Source organism: Agrilus planipennis, unplaced genomic scaffold, assembly GCF_000699045.2.
Source record: "Agrilus planipennis isolate EAB-ADULT unplaced genomic scaffold, Apla_2.0 scaffold118, whole genome shotgun sequence".
NCBI lineage: Eukaryota > Metazoa > Arthropoda > Insecta > Coleoptera > Buprestidae > Agrilus > Agrilus planipennis.
Window position 1 is genome coordinate 369,050 of NW_020438955.1, and position 20,681 is coordinate 389,730.

The 20,681-nt window shown below is 36.1% G+C and overlaps 1 protein-coding gene across 1 annotated transcript in view; it reads left to right on the top strand.

Annotated features, from left to right (window-relative positions):
• The window catches only part of LOC108738921 (neurotrimin-like), a 207,336-nt gene that overhangs the window by 141,200 nt on the left and 45,455 nt on the right, over window positions 1-20,681 (top strand). The window lies entirely within an intron of this gene.

Genomic DNA, 20,681 nt, shown 5'->3' on the forward strand with positions numbered 1-20,681 from the left:
TTAACAAAATTAACTTCTAAGACTGATAACGACAACAACTATTTATTTACACTAATTATTAAAGCACTTAAAAAACACTATTAAATTATTACTAAACTTAGGTTATGAATTATTCTATTTATTTACACTGCTGTTGATATATCACCATTCACTGCGCTATTTATTTCACTGCTATCACTGTTACTCGATTCACTTCTGCAACGGTCAATGTATTTCTTCCTCTCTCGGCGATGGTCTCTTCCTTTAAATACTCTTTTGTTTACTTTCTGGAACCTTCTGGAAACATCCGGATAGTTTATTTTTTCTTTGAACTGTTTAACTGTTTTCCCAGAACGCAGGTACGACACACACATTTACAAATACGGCGCACATGAAGAAAGGTGCCCGCGGCTAGTCGGCGAATCGATAAGCCGTTCACGCATACGTGTGCCCGATCGCACACAAACACACTCGCGCTCGCTACAGTATTATACAGAAGGACAGGAAAATGGACGATTTTAAAATTAAAGAAATTACTGGTTTGGAGTTACCCATGATTCAAATAATGTTATCTTTGATGTGTAATTGAATGTAAACAGTAGGAGATCAATGCCTAAAAGTTGGTTTTCACGTCTTCGGATACATTTGTTGATTTCGGGCTTCAACTACAGGCATCTTCTGAGATGTCTCATTGTTTACATACAATTAGTCATTATTCATGACGTATCGAAGAGACCATTTTCTGTGATACTTGATTAGAGATCAATAGCTTATTTGACTTTAAAATCGCCCATTTATTCTGTTTATAATCTTGTTTTCTTTTTTCCTTTGACAGGTTTCTGACCGTCCTCATATTCCTTCGTGTATAGTTTTGTCCACTCCTTATCTGACATTATTTCGCGTTGATAATGCCCGAATAAGAGGTGCATTAAGCATTCTTTGTGCATTAGAGTTTTTTTGTGTTTTCCGTTACTGTCGATGAACATGTCAATAAATGATTTTCATAAGTTCGTGTAAGAAATATGGATAACAAAGCGGACTGTTACAATTGATATTGAGAAATCAAATCCGTGGAAGCATACAATGTCAAAGACAACCCTATAAAGAATCATCCCCAAATAAGCATATGTTTGAAGTTCCAGTTAGACAATGCGTGCCTTGTCGTTCAAATACCTACTCAGGACTTCCCATTGTTTTTACTTTTTTGATGTGTACCCATCGAAAAAAAATATAATGGACAAAGGATGTCCTGAAGACGTCTTTGAAGTAGAGGCCTACTTAAGTAATTAAAAATCACCATTAGTCTATAGGTTATCGTTGAAAATAGTTTATCTAACTGCTAACTTGCTAAACGATAAGGAATAAAAATAGATATTTTATTAAACTTACAGTGGGCCTCTCTCATCTAGATCGATCTGTTTCCCCGTAAGTGATCTTCTAAACACAGAAAATCTGAAAAAAGGAGCAAATAAAAATTTTTGAATAGCATTTTAAACTAGTGAAATTAATAAAAAAATCAATTCAGAAGAAAAAAAGCATCCCATGTCTCTCCGTTACTTACAGAGTGCATGGGACTTGTCGACTTTATTCTGTTATCTATATGAATTTCCCCGGAGTTGTTTTTATTGCAAACAAAAAAATTCATTTGGGACAAAAAAGGAAGACTTGTTTCATTAATTACTCAAAAATATTTCTAGACAAAAAGATTTTGTATCCAACGCTTTTTATAGATGCTTTATTTAATGTACTCATCTTCTTTGAATTTTCATTCATTTTTTTGTTCTAGTACCGTACTCCCCTCACTACAATAAATTCTTCTTAACCCCCTACTTATTCCCTACGAAATGTCCGGTTTAATATTTAATAATTAATATATTTTGTCGTACAGCGTAAGAAATTTGGGTTCTACCGGGTGTAACAAGACACCACACATCTTGTTTGTTTCCCTGCTGGGACGACAAGTCAATTTTGTAATTTCATATGTAGAGAATTCACTTTTATGATTAATGTACATTTCATTTCAAGTGAATTAATTTTTATCACTGTAGATAACCTCAAATTAATAAGAAAAAATTGTTGCTGATGTCGCGCCCCCGCCGGGAATCGAACTCGGGTTCCTGGCTTCATAGCATTAAGCAACAATGAAGATCTTACCTAAATAAAAATTTTCTATATATTTTTTATTGTGCAGAGTTTGGAATTTCCATGCTTAGTGGTTTTTTATCACAAAAAGAAGCTCTGTGACAAAAGAATAGACGAATCTTTACAAGGGTTCCTTTTTTCTTTCAAGAAAAAAGAAGAAAGTTAATTGGGATAGTTAAAATTGAAATAAATTCTGTTTGAGAGAGCACCGTGAAGGTCGTTTATTGTCGCGTTGTTCCAACGTGCGCAGTTTTATATGATGACTGAATTGTGTGAATAAAAATGGAGTAAAACAAAACAGAAACGTGCCAATGCAAGTCGGCTCAATTTAAAGTACTAAACACGTTGTAAATCGTAGAGCTAGGCAAATAAACGTTTACAATACTTTTTACTACTTACTTTACTGTATACAGCAACTAGAGCTACATTTTACTTCCGGCGCCGAGTTGAGAAATTTACAAGGCTCATAAAATGTCACATTACGTCAGAAAGTTTCAAGGAATTGAAGGGTGAATTAATCCTTAATACTTATTACTTACAACCCCGTCTATTTGTAACGTTTACTTACATACAATTTAAAAGGTATTTCATAACTAAACGAGAGGCACGGTAAAGAAAATCTACAAATTTTTCAATGTCGTAGGAAAAATATTGGGATCCGTCAAATGGCAGGAGCCTAAAAACATGGCGCCGATTAGGGAAATTTTATCGTAGTTCCTATAGTGTACCGTGCAATTTCCAAGTTTTTAAATTACGATAAAATGATAAGTATTGACACAATATGTGATTGGGCTGACACAAAGCCTCGGAAAGGAAATTTCGTTGANGTCTCTCCGTTACTTACAGAGTGCATGGGACTTGTCGACTTTATTCTGTTATCTATATGAATTTCCCCGGAGTTGTTTTTATTGCAAACAAAAAAATTCATTTGGGACAAAAAAGGAAGACTTGTTTCATTAATTACTCAAAAATATTTCTAGACAAAAAGATTTTGTATCCAACGCTTTTTATAGATGCTTTATTTAATGTACTCATCTTCTTTGAATTTTCATTCATTTTTTTGTTCTAGTACCGTACTCCCCTCACTACAATAAATTCTTCTTAACCCCCTACTTATTCCCTACGAAATGTCCGGTTTAATATTTAATAATTAATATATTTTGTCGTACAGCGTAAGAAATTTGGGTTCTACCGGGTGTAACAAGACACCACACATCTTGTTTGTTTCCCTGCTGGGACGACAAGTCAATTTTGTAATTTCATATGTAGAGAATTCACTTTTATGATTAATGTACATTTCATTTCAAGTGAATTAATTTTTATCACTGTAGATAACCTCAAATTAATAAGAAAAAATTGTTGCTGATGTCGCGCCCCCGCCGGGAATCGAACTCGGGTTCCTGGCTTCATAGCATTAAGCAACAATGAAGATCTTACCTAAATAAAAATTTTCTATATATTTTTTATTGTGCAGAGTTTGGAATTTCCATGCTTAGTGGTTTTTTATCACAAAAAGAAGCTCTGTGACAAAAGAATAGACGAATCTTTACAAGGGTTCCTTTTTTCTTTCAAGAAAAAAGAAGAAAGTTAATTGGGATAGTTAAAATTGAAATAAATTCTGTTTGAGAGAGCACCGTGAAGGTCGTTTATTGTCGCGTTGTTCCAACGTGCGCAGTTTTATATGATGACTGAATTGTGTGAATAAAAATGGAGTAAAACAAAACAGAAACGTGCCAATGCAAGTCGGCTCAATTTAAAGTACTAAACACGTTGTAAATCGTAGAGCTAGGCAAATAAACGTTTACAATACTTTTTACTACTTACTTTACTGTATACAGCAACTAGAGCTACATTTTACTTCCGGCGCCGAGTTGAGAAATTTACAAGGCTCATAAAATGTCACATTACGTCAGAAAGTTTCAAGGAATTGAAGGGTGAATTAATCCTTAATACTTATTACTTACAACCCCGTCTATTTGTAACGTTTACTTACATACAATTTAAAAGGTATTTCATAACTAAACGAGAGGCACGGTAAAGAAAATCTACAAATTTTTCAATGTCGTAGGAAAAATATTGGGATCCGTCAAATGGCAGGAGCCTAAAAACATGGCGCCGATTAGGGAAATTTTATCGTAGTTCCTATAGTGTACCGTGCAATTTCCAAGTTTTTAAATTACGATAAAATGATAAGTATTGACACAATATGTGATTGGGCTGACACAATGCCTCGGAAAGGAAATTTCGTTGAAGGTGAGCGTGTTTTTAATGCCAATCACATTATAAAATTCGGAAATAACAAATCCGGAAGCTAGCCTTCAAATTCCGTCAAGTTTACTGCCTACTTTTTACAAACTTCGGATTTAAAAAGTGATTCACGTTATATAATTGGTGAGGTGATTCTGGGTGATTTAAGCAATATCATATCAATGACTTGCACGTGCAAAGCCGATTTAAGAGAACGTTGCAAACACATTATTGCAACTTTGTTGTATTGCAGCAGGTAGGTTCTTAACCTCAAAATACTTATATCGTATCATTAGAATTGTGTTAAATCAATTACACAGGAATAAATAATTTCTCACTTTATAATTTTAGTATGATTCTAGTTTTAAATATTAAGGTTATGGCTGATGGTAAATACTTGCTGAAATATAATCATGTGCATTAAAATGACGTGAACAAATTTTTATTCCGGAATTCACTTCTTTGATACCTACTGCTTTCATCCAAGCTTCTATTAGTTTACTTTTTTCTCTAATTTTCCGAATATATTTTTTACATATATAAAACGGTTAGTTTTTATTGGAAAGTAGTTAATGTAGGTGAAGAGTGAAGATCTATGTCTGAAGTGCTATTGCAGCTTTTCACTGAACATATTAACTTTTTATTTGATTTAACTTTAGAAGAAAACTTCGTCGACTCCATCATAAAAAAAAATTTTACTTTTTTAACGTCTTTTATTATTTTAATAAACAATTTTACAATTTTCGTGCACAGTTCCTATGTAAATTTTTCCCTCATTCGGGTTATAAATTTTGCCACCAGATGGTGTATGCCCATTTGACGGATTCCAATAAGATGAATTAAAAAGAAAACGAAATGTGTGCTGGTACACATAGTAGAAGTGAAACTTCAACGGACAAGTGAAAAAACGAATCGCAACAAACCTTTTACATGAAGTTTTACAACCAGGTTTTCAAATTGGACAAGTACCTACACTGACAATCTGCCCGAAAAACTTAAAGTAAAAATTTTGTTGCGATTCGTTCTTCCACTTGTCTGTTGCCATTCGTTTTTTCACTTGTCCGTTGAAGTTTCACTTCTATTATGTGTTTCGATTACACAGATTTACTGCAAATTATGATTTAGTTTTTACACAGACCGCAAATAGAGGCACTGATGTCGAGCCACGTAGAAAGCAGAGGTAAGAAAACAACAGCTGAGCACAGCACACGCCGTTGGGACTCTAGCGGACACCCCTCTCTCCGAGCGGCTGCGCATTATATCCGTCTAATACAGCCGTTGCCTTCTCTCCGCCGCCGTCAGCCTTTCTCTTCCTCCGCCGCTGCTGCCTCTTACCACGCGATATACCGTCTACCTCCTCCACGCGACCGTAACGCTTTTTCGTGACAGAAAAGATCGTAATATAGAAGTTTCACTTCAAAATATTAGCGCCGCAGGACTCCTTGTAAATGTGAAACATTAGTCCAGGGAGTACAGGCTTTTAGCACAATGAAAAATAATAGGTATCGGACTATGGAGGTTTTAAAAATGAAGATGCATACGTGTAAGGCAAAAAGCTAACCGAACATGAAAATTACACATTTCTTTTACAGTGTTTTATTTTTAATGTATACCTATGACTGAAAATGCATAATTAGGTAAACGTGTAGAGTTGTTTCAACCACGTCTATCTGAAAATTGCACCCGCTTCTCTAAAAATTGTCCTAAACTAATCGAACTCTCAAAATCCTTTGAACAAAGTGTAACTCTCATCAAAAGCTTTAAATTGCATTGATTGGTTTTACCCTACTTTATATGAAATATATGAAAAGATGACTGAAGGCATTTGTACGAATTATCCTGCACCATGCCGTACTTTTCAAAAGATGATGCCGCTCTTTGATGATTGTATGTAACAGGATATCCTTATATTCGGTTCTTAATTCGTTAAACTGATGTATCAGTATTGGCATCTATCAAGGAGTTAGGGATAGTCTTAAATATAATGAAAGTGGTATTGACAAAACAGTAGATATGGTATGAAAACAACTAAAAGTAACACAAAAGTAGTGGTATGAATAAAGTCAGTCCATACGTCTGAAACTCGTGAAGCTTCAAAAAATGTCAGAGACAATAAAAAATTAGTCACCGTAGTAGTGAAAATAGCTAAAATAATGTTCGTCAGAATTGATTTAGAATGGTTCATTACAGATGAATGGATTTTCATCCAGAGTGTTTTCCTTTCAACGTGTTCAGAGTTACCACATATTTTGGCTCGGTTAAAATAAACGGTTAAGTTTAAATTACCGGCCGATTTGCGACGAGTTCTATTTGTTTTGCAATAGCGAATACCATTCGTCAGTTTCCCACTCATTGATAATGGCATTTGCATTTAACTGCCACTATTCTTTTTATGATATCGTGTATTCGTACATATATCCACGTATGGCACTTGTTCCATATATAATACTCCTTAAAGGATTGAATTTAATAGAGTTATTTTATTCATTGCTTGGCATTCGGTAGGACACACTTTGGCATGTGATGGGGAGTTTTTCATTTCTTCCCTCTCTTCATTCTCTTTCTAACTTACCAATTTCTACCAGTTAAAAAAATTTTCCGATCGATAAAGTCGTTAGTAGTTATCTCACCGGGATACTCGATCATGTCGATGGAGTGTCCATAAATACCTTACCACTGTTTGACCTTTAGAACGTTTTCAAGATCTTTTTTTAGTCGAAGAGGTTAAAACATGTCTGTTTTGTCAATAATGCCACAAGTTTTTGTTGAAATTGTCGTAGACCGGTGGTGAAGCCTATTTCAATTTGAATTTTGCGCGTAAGGATAATACATTTCAGTTTTCTGTAAATGCTTGTCTATGTTTACGAGTTTTATTTTTGTTGTGTATTAAATTTTATCAAACGAGATGTCGCAAAAATATTGAAAAAGTTTTCTGTAAAACTGTGTACTTTGTAGATTTATTTTTATTGTCTATTAATTTCACTATAATGTTGAAAATTCAAATTTAAGTAGGCTGCAACAAAATAGGTGTATTCTAACCTCTTCAGCTGAAGAATGACCTAGAAGGCCAAAAAGTGGTAAAATGTTGGGCGGGGCATCGACATGATCCAGTGTCCCGGTAAGATTATGTCAATTATTTTCATGCAATCCACGAACTAAGGTAGAGAACAATACATAAGGTTACCTATTGTATGTCATTACGAGGGCGGTTCAATAAGTACCCGTGTTAGAAATGAAGACACATTTTTTTTTTAAATTTGTTTTTTTATTTTTCAACATAGTCCTCTTTTAGAAAAATACACTTCTCCCAACGACCCTGCCATTTTTTTTACCCCTCCAAAAAATAAGATTTGTCGAACTCTCCAAAATCCCCCCTGTCTCGGCGATGACTTCCTCGTTTGAGCTAAATTTCTTTCTCGCTAGTCATTTCTTCATGGTAGGGAACAAGATGAAGTCGCAGGGAGTCAAATCGAGTGAGTACGGGGTGTGCGGCAGCAAATTCATAACGTAATTCATGCATTTTGGCGGCAACAACTCCTGATGAATGTGCCGGTGCGTTATCGTGTTGAAAACGCACCTTCTTTTTCGTCAAATGCGTCCGTGTCTCCTTCAATTTTTTGTCGAAGCGGTCCAATAACTCACTGTAGTATTGTCCAGTGATCGTTCTTCCTTTTCCTAAAAAATCCGTAAAATGATTTCCTCGGTAACAACGTTTGCCAGGCTTCCTGGTCGCTCCTATCAAAAACGGATCTTTGCCCACGTTTAAATTCGTTGAAGCAATATCTAACTGTGGTCGTAGATGGCGAAATGTCTCCATAAACAGTATCCAACTTTGTTTTCATCTCCTCGCATTTTTTCCCATCCAAAAACAAAAAGCGAGTTACCGAACGATACTGCTCTTTTTCCATCTTAGCGAAAATAACGAAACATGTTTCAGTCGAATGGCTGCCAAATTCAAACTAACCTATCAATCAGTCTGAAATTCGTTTTGGCGTGGTTTGATAGATGGCAGCACACGATGACAACACCAACTTCCCTCAGGAACGTCCTCCGTCTTCAAACACGGGTACTTATTGAACCGCCCTCGTATCTAAGGGCTGAAGGCTTTTGTACGAATTTTCCTGTACCGTGTCGTATTTTTGAAAGGATGCTGTCGCCCTTCACGGTTGCGTGTAATAAAATATCCCTATCCTCGGTTCTAAAGTCCACACCTTCATCAAATTATGGATTTCCACTCGGGCGACATAAAAAGAACATATGCCGATAACGAAATATGTAGTTTCTATGTTCAGTAAACGTTTGGCCTTTCCTGTATACAGTACAATGACAGTTTATATTGTACGTGACCTATTTCTTCGTAAATAACCAATTATTGTACTGAACATGAAATTTAGATTTGTGAAGATCTAACGAGAGGGATTTTGCAATCGTTCAAACAATGGAGCACACTGTTCGCGATACACCGTTTAAGGAATCAATATTGCAGATGTTATAAGCAATCTTGTGTATCGCTGTCGTCTCTTCGAGAAAGGCGGAATCCTCCTTTACAGATCCGTATTTGAGGAATTTGTGCACAGATACGTACGTGCCTCGACTAGCGCTGAACGGCATTACATAGGATTATTGTTTCTATTTTATATTATAAAAACATTCAGTTGCTTACAGATTCCTTAAACAAACAACGGGATAGGACATGTACGATAAAGTACTTAAGTTTTCACTATGAATATTATTTGACAGTTAAGAGTCTCTAACTGAAGGTGGAACAACGCGTATCAGGTTTTTAAACGTCATAGTCTTGCAGGAGTCGATGGATGAGGTAAAGAAAGAGAAAAAGAGATAGGTATTGACCGCACGGTCGTTTTCTCTCTATCTGGAGAGTGGTCAATTTCATAAGAGTACTGTTCAGTTCATTCTCTACCGAGCGGCATGGCCTAGAGGTTTAGACCATTGCTTAGCATTCGGGAGGACGCCGGTTCGATTCCGGGTCCGTCTGCCATGGTCCAAGTTTTTCTGTGGTTTCCTTGGATCACACAGTAATATTAAACACATAATCTTTCATTCTCTTCTGTCTTCATTTCGTCCGTCTCAACTTTCTCACCCGAACCACCACCCACCCATTCCCACGATCCCTGAAAGCAGGCTGAAGAGGGCCTTCCGCCCTACCTTCCGACATAGTCCGCAGGGACTGGTCGCCCACCAGCATTACTGGCTGGTGGGAATGAAACACCCAAAAGTTTTTTTTTTCATTCTCTATGACTACGAGAGTCTAACAGGCATTACATAGTCTTCAGTAATGACCCTTTTGGAACTTGATGTCGGTATGATACATTTTCAGGTACATTTTCTATCAGGGTTTTAAAAGAAACCTGGCATGTTACATACACATGACTGACAGTATATTTATCTTATATTGTTGTGGAATTATTATCATTATTACTCGTAGCTGTTTTCATCTACGCGTACCTATACGTGCTAACAGATACAACAGCGATATCAACGTTTATGAAGAGAGCTTTTTCTTAATTAGAAACAGTGCCGGAAGCTGATCATTTACATCGGTTGCACCCGTGTTTCGTCCCCTCCCGTACCTAATTCTCCGCCACCTGCGTACTACTTCTACACCTCAATAACCTCTACGGTATGAACACATCGAGATAGCCGTGCCGTTAGGAGCGGTTATGAAAATTAGCTTTCACGAAATTGTCAATTTCTAAGCTTTCACGTCTCATACTTTCCGTCTCAGTTTTCCAAAGGTAAAAGGTAAACACCACTTCGCATAAGTAGGTACAGTACCGGTTAAATATTTAGAAACAACAACAACTTATTACGGTAACTATGCTTTTACATATTTTAATGACTTCCCTACTTGGAATAACTGTTTTTACAACAATTACTTTAAAGGAGAAAAGACATGCCATTCAATTTACATTCATGTATGTGTAATTGCTTACATGATGTTATTTTTTCTAAAAAATAGGAATGAGAAAAATAAAAAAACAAAGAAAATTTGATGAATTTTGCGTATAGTAATTTATAAACTACCCCTAACCTAACTAAACTAAAATATTGCTTAGTCTAGCCATCAACTGCTGTAAATATTCAAATTATGCGATTGGTCGATTTAAAGTATGCTTGTCACGGAATGACGTCATGCGCAAACCGGCGCCAAATCCTGCACTCCGATCGAGCCTATATTTCCAGCCTTAGCATCCTGTTCCTTAACTATCGGGCGGGACTGTATATAGTATATAAGAAACGTTTATCCAAAGAAAGTTATTGCAACAAGGTAAAATTTAATAAGCCGTAGCTTCAACCTCGAGTTATTTTGTTTTATGTTGTTGTAGTTACCATGGAATTTAATGAGTTCTTGTAATTTTAGATAGCGAATTTTTGAAACGATAGAATTATTTAAAATTTTTAAGCGTATTTTGTGGTAAGAAATACTTGATATTTTCGAACGACTTCAAAATATATGTAAATATTTTGGACTGTAACGTAATTTTTTGTTTTCAATTTCTTCAAATTCTAATTCAGAGGTAACAATCCCAAGCATGAATTTCGTTATTATTTTTACCATTAAAGAAACAGGTAACTCTAATATTTATTAATCCCAATAGAGACAATGTATCGCCATCTACTGGGTATTTGCTGGTACTGAAGAATTTTGTATATACTTGCATATGTAGCCGTAACTTTGATTCAGTTAGGTAATGTTGGAATACCTTAGTAAGACATTGTCTTCCGTTTGAAATACTTCAGTAGTAGCAAATATCCACTAGATGGCGACACACTGTTCCTATTTCGATATTATATAAACTTGCTCATTAGAAACTTCTTCGGTTTAATTAGTAACTTATTGAGACTGCCTATGACACGCTGATGTGACCTATTAAGATCGAAATTGCGATCAGCGTCCGATAAATATTTAAACAAGAACATAAAGGTTCTTGTTCCACACTTTTCTAATTAGTTTTTATCAAAAAATATCGATTTGTGACAAGGAAGTCTAGTTTAATTATTCAAACAAGAGCGACAGGAAAACTCCCGATGTATACGATCGTCCTTGGATAGAAATAAAACGTAATAATTTTTGTTCAGTTAGAGGTTTTTTTTCTTTAATTACACTCTCATTTCCGTATTGTCGTTACTCCTTCTGAAAATGACAGCTTAGTAAACCACATTGCTTTCATAAAAATATACACAACCAACTTATAGCAATGTTTTTTCTTGATCTTGTACGAACGCAAACAATTTTTGGTGAACAAATACGGGCAAGTAAAATACTAAAATTGAAAATATGGTAAATATTGAAATAAAACAAAATTAAAACGAAAACCACTTGTTCAGTAAACCTTTAGGGTTTATTAAACATTTCAGATGCGGTGTTATAGCTTCTAATGATGAAAATTCTGTAAATAGAAAATGTTGGAAATTAGGAGGGGTTAGGAAGATTACGATAACAGGGGACAATATTAAGAGAAGTAAAGATGGGATGTAAGTTTCTACGACATGAGCAGCTAATCACAGATGGAAGTAAAAATGGGTAGAGGGTAATTATAAACTAGATCATTTTTCGCAAATATTTTATGTATTTTACCTATCCTCAATGAACCCTGAATTGGTCAAAAACCACTGTTTTACGCCTGATATAGATTTCTAAGTTTGTTTTTATCAGCGATTTTCGCCTGTTAGTTTGTTTATTTTACAGTATGGGTTTTTCTTTGAGACTTTTGATGAGTTCTCAGCAGTCTAGTTTAGTTTTCTTCCAATATATTGCTATTTTAAATATATTGCTATTTTAGATTCCATATTTCGGGAAAGATGTCTCGCATATCAGTGATATTGAGAAAAGTCATTGTACCATCCAAGATTCGAACCCGTTACCATTAGAATGCTAGACCAGCACGCTATCGCAGTGCCATTTAGACCATATGCATTTGATTACTTTAATTGTCTATAAAATTATGCATTTAAACATACAAAATTAGATAAAATTCATACGAGTGGAAGAAAACAGATGAATATGACGACACAATGATGAGAAAAGTAGTAGATTCGAAATTAATTAATAAATTAGATTAATTTGAATTTAGATTTTTCGGGTAGGAAAAAGTGGAAGTGTGTGCTTTCATGTTTTAAAGATAAATTGTATTTTAATACTCCTCTATTTAAACCTATATAACTCGATTTATTTAGAGTTTCCGTTCAATTGTAACCTATAGGGGTTCTACTGTATATTTCACGGTTTGTATTTAGTAATTCTACGCATAGAAACAAAGAAATACTTATAAAAATAATGCCAAAATTACTCTCACCCTGAAAACTGACCACCCTTTACATAACTGTATTATTATACATGAATGAATGTATATTAAATACAAGAGCAACATAACTCCTTGTCACCTGTCAGCCAACTGTGCCATTAAACTCAATTTAATTAATGAATTCTAATCACCGAACAGATTTACAAGATAAATGAACCAAAACGGCAATAAATGAGTTCGATATCTAAATCCTATAAATTTTTGTACCGAAATTGAAGCTACATAAACTTTAATTTATTTCCTTTTAATGTTTTCGATAATTTACACTTTTCCGAATGAAGTGCTACATTTATTTCACGTTGTAATACGAAATTGCTGTTTGTCCATGTGCAGTTGAATAACCAATCGTAAATCGGCTTAACAGCGGATATTAATTCAGTTAATATTTACAAATTTAATACCTTTATGCGATAGATTGGTCGGCGGTTGTGAGGTTAAGCACATGTCGCTAGGAACTGAAAGGTCCTGAGATCAAAATCTGGTTGGTGCAGAGCATTTTTCTGATTAATATGTACATGTACAGGAAGGTGTTTGGATATCTAATAACTTCTATCATCCCAATAACCTAATTGTGTAAACATATAGCGATACTCTTCTCCTCTGTTCGATTAATAATCAGAAAACATTATGCTAAATAATTGAGAAGCAAATCAACACTATACTTTAAAAACTTCTCTTGTTTGCGAATAAAGCCTCCGACCACCTAAAAAAGTTGCCTCAATAACGTCCCTTGTAACATAAAAGGACACCCCAAGATACATACACTTTTAATGTCTGGAAGTTTTTCTCATGAGCCTTTTGCGTGAATATTTTATGCAGAAAGGGCAACAGGAGACATTTTACAGCAGCTTGGCAAACAACTCTTCGCGAAACCGTCCCCAGTCACGCCAAAAAAATTTCGAAAGAACCTTCCATATAATGAAAACATTTATTTTTATAAAGTCTACGGTAAACTTTGACATTTCTTCCGTAGTCATAGACAATTGCATGAATATTTGCATTTTAAACCAGCTTGGCGTATGATAATTGTCCATAAAACATTTGAATGATTCAAAAGGTGACATAAAAGAAGCCTAAGGTTTTAGTGCTTTAAAAAAACACATTATCAATGCATAGAAGGTACTAACAAGCAGGGAAATGGTATTAAAATTTAAACCAAAACTTTAAAAGAAGTGAAGATCTCTCTTGAGTTATATGAAGATAACCTAAGAGAAGGTAATTCAAATGAAAAGAAACTGAAATTAGAACTGAAAGTCGCTGCATCTTCTCCTACTGTAGCCTAATGATCTCAAGAATATATATAATTTAATTTTAATCTACGATACACCTATTTGTAGATTATTGAATGATAAAACAAACGTATTAAGAAGAAAAAACGTCTTCGTGTCCGCCGGAAATAGAACACGTGCCATTGATGGATCGTCAGTTGTCCAAGTGAGCGGTTCACCACTACGCAGTGTTGGCAGATGCGTGAAAACAGAATATTGTACCATGACCGTCGAATTATTGTACTTTCAGACAAATTATTGTACTTTTTGTAATTATCGTAAATAGTTAACTAATTTTATTTTAAAGCTACCTGCAATATTACCATATGGAAAAGTTAAGCACCCATAGAAATTATTGCAGTTTACTATGATAATAATTTTTTTTTCAGGATTTGAAATTCAGTACACACAAAAATTGGCGGGTGATTTAAATATTTTAGTTTAAACATTATGAACAACTAGACATATAGTAGATATATATGGATTTTCAAAATTTTTGTACTTTTAGGAATTATTATACATATGGTACATGTACAATAATTATTGTACGTCTGCCAACACTGGAAAGAAGTGAAGCAACGAATCATTTTAACGTATAGTGGAATGACTGATTGTCATTGGATAATACTGTCCAGCTAAAACGACCGGCACGCCGCCTTTCTGTAAAATGAATAACCTAAATGTACAGCGGCAAAATCCGTACGGCTTCGAATATTTAGAAATCATTATTCCTTCATAAAATAACTGGGTATTCAAAATTATCGTACTTTCAAGCATTATTGTACACCTTGGATTGCAGATTGTACAAAACATTAAATTATGGTACATGTACAATAATTATGGTACGTCTGCCAACACTGCCACTACGAATAAAAAAAAAATGACAAAACGTTTACACACACGTGGTTGGACCGTCTTACGTCACATTTCGATTTGTATTTGATTATTTAATTATAGTCTGTAGTTTTACACTATATTGTTTTCACTGTCATTTCTCAATCGAGATTGACTTGTATTTTTTAAACGAATCTGGTAACCGATATAATTGTGTAAATATCAATTCAAAGCAGGGCTCTGTTTACCCTAAGATCGATTTGGAGGACGTGACACGCTCCTATAATTCAAACACACTCGATCCACCCCTCGTATTGTCAAGACCGCACACTTGAACTTCCTGATCTCCAAGCTTGCTTGAGTTTTAACTCGGAATTTCAATATTGTGCAAATCCGCTGCATGAAATGTACGCGATACGCGGCAAAATACCTTAATAAACTAAACGAAGTGCTTCATTTCATGCAAACAAACCAACCAACTACCTAACTAATTATGTCGAGCACTGTCCCTAACAAAAAATATTCGTGAATAATTAGGGGAAAGTCACCTAATTTGGAGTTTTGTACGTCTGAATAAAAAACGGACCCTTATAGGATCACTTGTGTGTCTGTCTGTCCGTTTTTTGTGAGAAGACAGAGAAACCAAAGACTCAACTCTAGCTGCCATATTACTATTATTATTATTATTATAGTCTTGTGTAAATAGGAAAGTTTACTATTTTGACCTACAAATATCTTCAATACGAACATTGAGAGAGGCAGTGGTGGTGAAGCCGTTATAAAACGAGGGTAAATTATGGCTAAATGAGCCAAAGTGACCGAAATGGTCGCAGGAAAGATGGGACAAATGGTGATGAAGGGACAACACAGTGTTGGTATAAATAAGGCAGAAAGATAATTAATGGATAAAGATGATCAGATGAAAAATTAATGAATGTTATTGTGTTAATGTGCAACAATAGATATAATTTCAACCAATGTGGGGAGAAAGTTGGATGGAGAGTGCAAAAGATGAAATGATTAGCTACGAATATGTAGGAGGACTTCCGGCGGACAATAATGGAAGAACAAGTCCAACAGGTAGATTATCTTATACTGTTTTAGAAGAAAGATTTACTTAGAACGGGTATTCATCCATGATGCAGCATGATCTCCTCAATCTGCTGATTATTCCCAAACTGTTCCGCTACAAGCGCTTCCTTGAACGGTCAAATATGTGGATGTTATATGGTAAAAGGTCCGCACTGTAGAGACGGTGTTCTATAACAGTCTAGTAAATTCAACTTTATTTCTGGATTTTGACCTGCATCATTCGGCCTTGCATTGTGGTGCATGTTTAGGATGGGCCGATGACTGCGTTCAGACTGATATGTAGCTCAAACGTAGTCTAAAAGATCACAGTGGTACTGTTCGTTTCAGGAAGTTAGAGATATGCCCCTTCTCTTTATTAGGATGCGCCGTAGCATAATTCCAAATTCAATCATATTTGTCTGCGGAGCTCATTTCTCCACCGATCATCGAGCGAGAACTAATTTGCAAAATTATTTAAACTGCCTCGTTAAAATTTAAGCAGATGCTTTATTTAAAAGCATATTTATCCAAAAATAATAACAAGTGAATTAACTTAACGCTCTACACACCTTTAAAACATTTGCTTTGTTTTCTATTGTTAATTTATATACATTTTTGTTTTAAGAAATTGCTAAACATTTTCGTCTAGTACTGTACAGTTCTAGCCGATCGCCTAAGACCGCCCATTGAGAGCTCTGCTCGTTCAAGCTTGTTCCAACTATTTCTACCATGCTCACGCCTAGTGTGTATTCTTTCTATCTTCGCGCAGATTTCTTCAAGGTCACAAGTCTACCAAATTGAAATGGACTGTAGGTAGTGTTTATTCCATGACGATCATGGAGAAAGTCAAGCAACAATACTCCTTTAGAGTACTAGAAAGAAAACCAGACCTATCAGCGTATTTTGACTTTTGATGGTCCTCTGTCGACTCTATCACGCATTTACTTAAACTCTAGACGTCTACACAGTCACTGTCGAGCAGTTTCAAATTTTGGCCTGTTTAACGCCTTTCTTGATTATAAATTTTATTACAGCGTGTACCGCCCTTCTGTTCGTCGTTGAGACAATCAAAGAACTGTCATGGAGTGACCGGATTCGCCATAAGTTCCTTCTACGAGATTGTACCGTATCTAATGCTTCATATAATTGCATGATCCTTTCTTTGCATCTGTAGCCAAAGGCTTGTTTATAATTGTTCCCCCTTGTAGATTATAGCTTAATCTTTTAGAAGACACCGACTTGATTTCTGATCCGTCTGGCCTGAGTTTTTGTAATTTCGTCGAATAATACAAGCAGCAATATTCCTCAGATAATCTCGTCTGTCTCTCCCCTCAATCAATTCCCGAAAGGAGGCTGAAGTTCTTCAACCCTACCCCCGGCTAAGCTCTAGGGTGTAAACGGTAGGAATAGTCCTCTCATCGGTAGTGGGAATGGAACATGCTGAAGTTCTTTTTGTGGTAAAATGAGCAAACGTGATACAGTAGTGAAAAAATTACCGTTTAACGTGGTAATGTGTTAAGAATGCCAACTATAAGAAGCAACAATGACATGACGATAGCGAGATCTTAATTTTTTTTAATCCAAATTGCTTGAAGAAACGTTTTAAAATTGATATCAACACGATGGGATGGATATTTAAATTGGGACACTTAATCATAATAATTGCAAAACGACTTGAATACGAGACAGTGAACAATGTTAAGCTTCAAGTATAACTCGTTGGTGTAACCGTCAGAGCGGAGACAAATTGTTTCTTCGGTTGGTTAAGTTAATGGAACGGGGACTTCGTGCAGGATCTTTTGGGATACATTTTGTGTGCATTGCTCAAGTCAATTTCAAACGCTCCATACATACACATGCACACACATCAATCTTTCATGTATCAGTTTATCTTTTTGTACGTATGTGCCTCATGGACTGCAAGCCGAAGGAAGAATAAAGAATAAGAAGAAATATAAGGAAGAAGTCGAAGAGGAGCGTTCCTTGGTTGTTTAATTTAAATCCGACGGAAAGCAGGGCCTCACTCGTTATTCCCAGACAGTGAGGATTTCTTCTGCAAACGGAATATAAAGTACTTTATTAGACGCCCATTTTAAATTCAATCCTAGAACACAAGTCACTGCAAAATTGTTTACAAGCTCTGCCCTGAATCCGTAATGGCTGCCCATCCATTGTTTCCCTTTTTACAACGCAATTAAATATTCATTTGGACGTATTTTCGTGCGGACTTTGCAATTACACAAGCGCATGCAAATTTAACAAAACAACTCTTTTTTATTTAACGCCCGGCCTTCGGCTAATTGAAGTATGTACCGATGTTCCTATACGTTTTCATTATCTTCGCTAAGATTCACTCTTTTTTCTTACTTCTTGTTCTGGGGGACGACCGAGCAACGAAATTTAAGGTTATGTGCTGAGATTCCCGCATTGACCACCCTTGCAAGTTAAAAATGGAACAAAACGTACGCTACTCTTTTTTCACATGCTACACCATGCACATTTATTACATTAAAACTTAACATAGTTTTTGTTAAATTTCACAGGCAGATATCGAGTTCTTACTATTGTAAGGGGAATATCAGCAAACGTGTTAAATTCATAAGGCGTGTTGTGTAATTCTGAGGCGGAAGGTAGAATAATTGAACTCTTGCAGCGAAGTCAACTTATCAGATATACGAGGTTGTTCAATAAGTACCCGTGTTAGAAATGAAGACACCTTTTTTTAAAATTTTTATTTTTATTTTTCAACATAGTCCCCTTTTAGAAAGATACACTTCTCCGAACGACCCTGCCATCGTTTTTACACCTCCAAAAAATAAGATTTGTCGAACTCTCCAAAATCCCCTCTTACTCGGCGATGACTTCCTCGTTTGAGCGAAATTTCTTTCTCGCTAGTCATTTATTCATGGTAGGAAACAAGATGAAGTCGCAGGGAGTCAAATCGAGTGAGTACGGGGTGTGCGGCAGCAAAATCATTACGTAATTCATGCATTTTGGCGGCAACAACTCCTGATGAATGTGCGTTATCGTGTTGAAAACGCACCTTCTTTTTCGTCAAATGCGTCCGTGTCTCCTTCAATTTTTTGTCGAAGCGGTCCAATAACTCACTGTAATATTGTCCAGTGATCGTTCTTCCTTTTCTCAAAATAATCCGTAAAATGATTTCCTCGGTAACATCGTTTGCCAGGCTTCCTGGTAGCTCCTATCAAAAACGGATCTTTGCCCACGTTTAAGTTTTCTGCGCATGTTCGTCTAACTGCAGGAGGATAGCAAGAGGGCGTTTCTACAAAGTGTTCTCTTTCACTTCTGGCATCACGACAGAATATGGGGTTAATTGACCATAACAAAAACTTTTGGGTGTTTCATTACAAAAGAGAATGAGAGACTATCTGTGGAATATTACTGTCTAAGTGATCCAAGGAAACCACAGGAAAACTTGGACTGAGGCACTGTAGTTCTTAGGCTTTCACGGCCGGCGTCTATCGATGCTGTGTTTTCTTCCGGGCATTTTGGTCGTGGTCCGTGGAATTTTGCTTTTCCAGACTTTCTGTACGTGGTCTAATTCAGGCTGTAGGTGTTCTTTGTCCGCGATGAGTTTAGCTCTGTTAACCAGTGTTTTGATGACTGTCCTTTTTTGGGACAGAAAGCTTTACAAACAAACGGTTACAGCTACAGCGAAATCCAGAAAATATTAAATCCTAGATACCAACACATCGACTGAGAAGGAAAAGATCACAACTTGTTTTCCATATATCCAGAATATCACGGACAGAATAGCTAAGATTCATGGAAAAAAGGACATGAAAACAACATTTCTACCCACCCGCAAGATTCAAAATGAACTACGATCAGCAAAGGACCCTCTAGATCCACTACTAACACCAGGAGTTTACCGCATACCCTGTGAATGTGGTAAAGACTGCATTGGGATGACGCAACGCAGCATACTGACAAGGAGAAAAGAACACGAAAGAGCCATCAGATTACTTCAACCCGAAAAATCAGCTATAGCTCAACACGCACTTGAGGAAGGCCACATCATACAGTTCAAAAATACAACTGTCCTGGTTAGAACGTCGGGATTCTACAATATGGCTGGAAGGGAAGCTCTGGAAATTGAACAACATCCTAACAACATAAACAGAGATGATGGCTTACATATCAGCAAAGCTTGGAAACCGACATTGAAAAATAAACAATGTGCTACCAACCGAAGAGGAGGACCGGATCAACATAAAAACAACATGGACGCAGTGAACCATAAAACCACTTACCGTAACAACTCCAGTTGAAAAAGGGTAACCCGTTCTCAAACTTCATCGTTGGACTGAGGCAGACTGGCGTGCGTCCTTCCGGATTGTGAGCAATGATCTAAACCTTTAAGCCATGGCGCTCGGTTTAAATGACTATGATGCGTTCTTATATTTACCATCTTAGATTTTAATCGAAGTTCACTAAACACTTATACTTTTAATCGATGTGTCAAAGTTCCAAAGTAGATAAAGTGTTTAGATAGATAGTTGTCCTTGTCGCAGTTGGTGAACTTATTTTCCTTAATGTCACCAGAACAGTTTGACGTCTATTTTCGGTTCTGTTAAAGTTTCGAAAGCTGTCTCTTATTAAATTTCCCCGAAAGAATTCCTCTAACTAAACAACGGAATAGCGCGGTGGTATGTCGTCGGCAATATTTTCTAGACAACTTCCCCCCCTCCCTCCCTTCATCTCCACAACATATATGATGTCTGTCGCCCGGCGTTCGTTCCAGCGGGACTTTTTATTCTCCACGGGAACGTTGTCGTCGGATTCTGAAGTT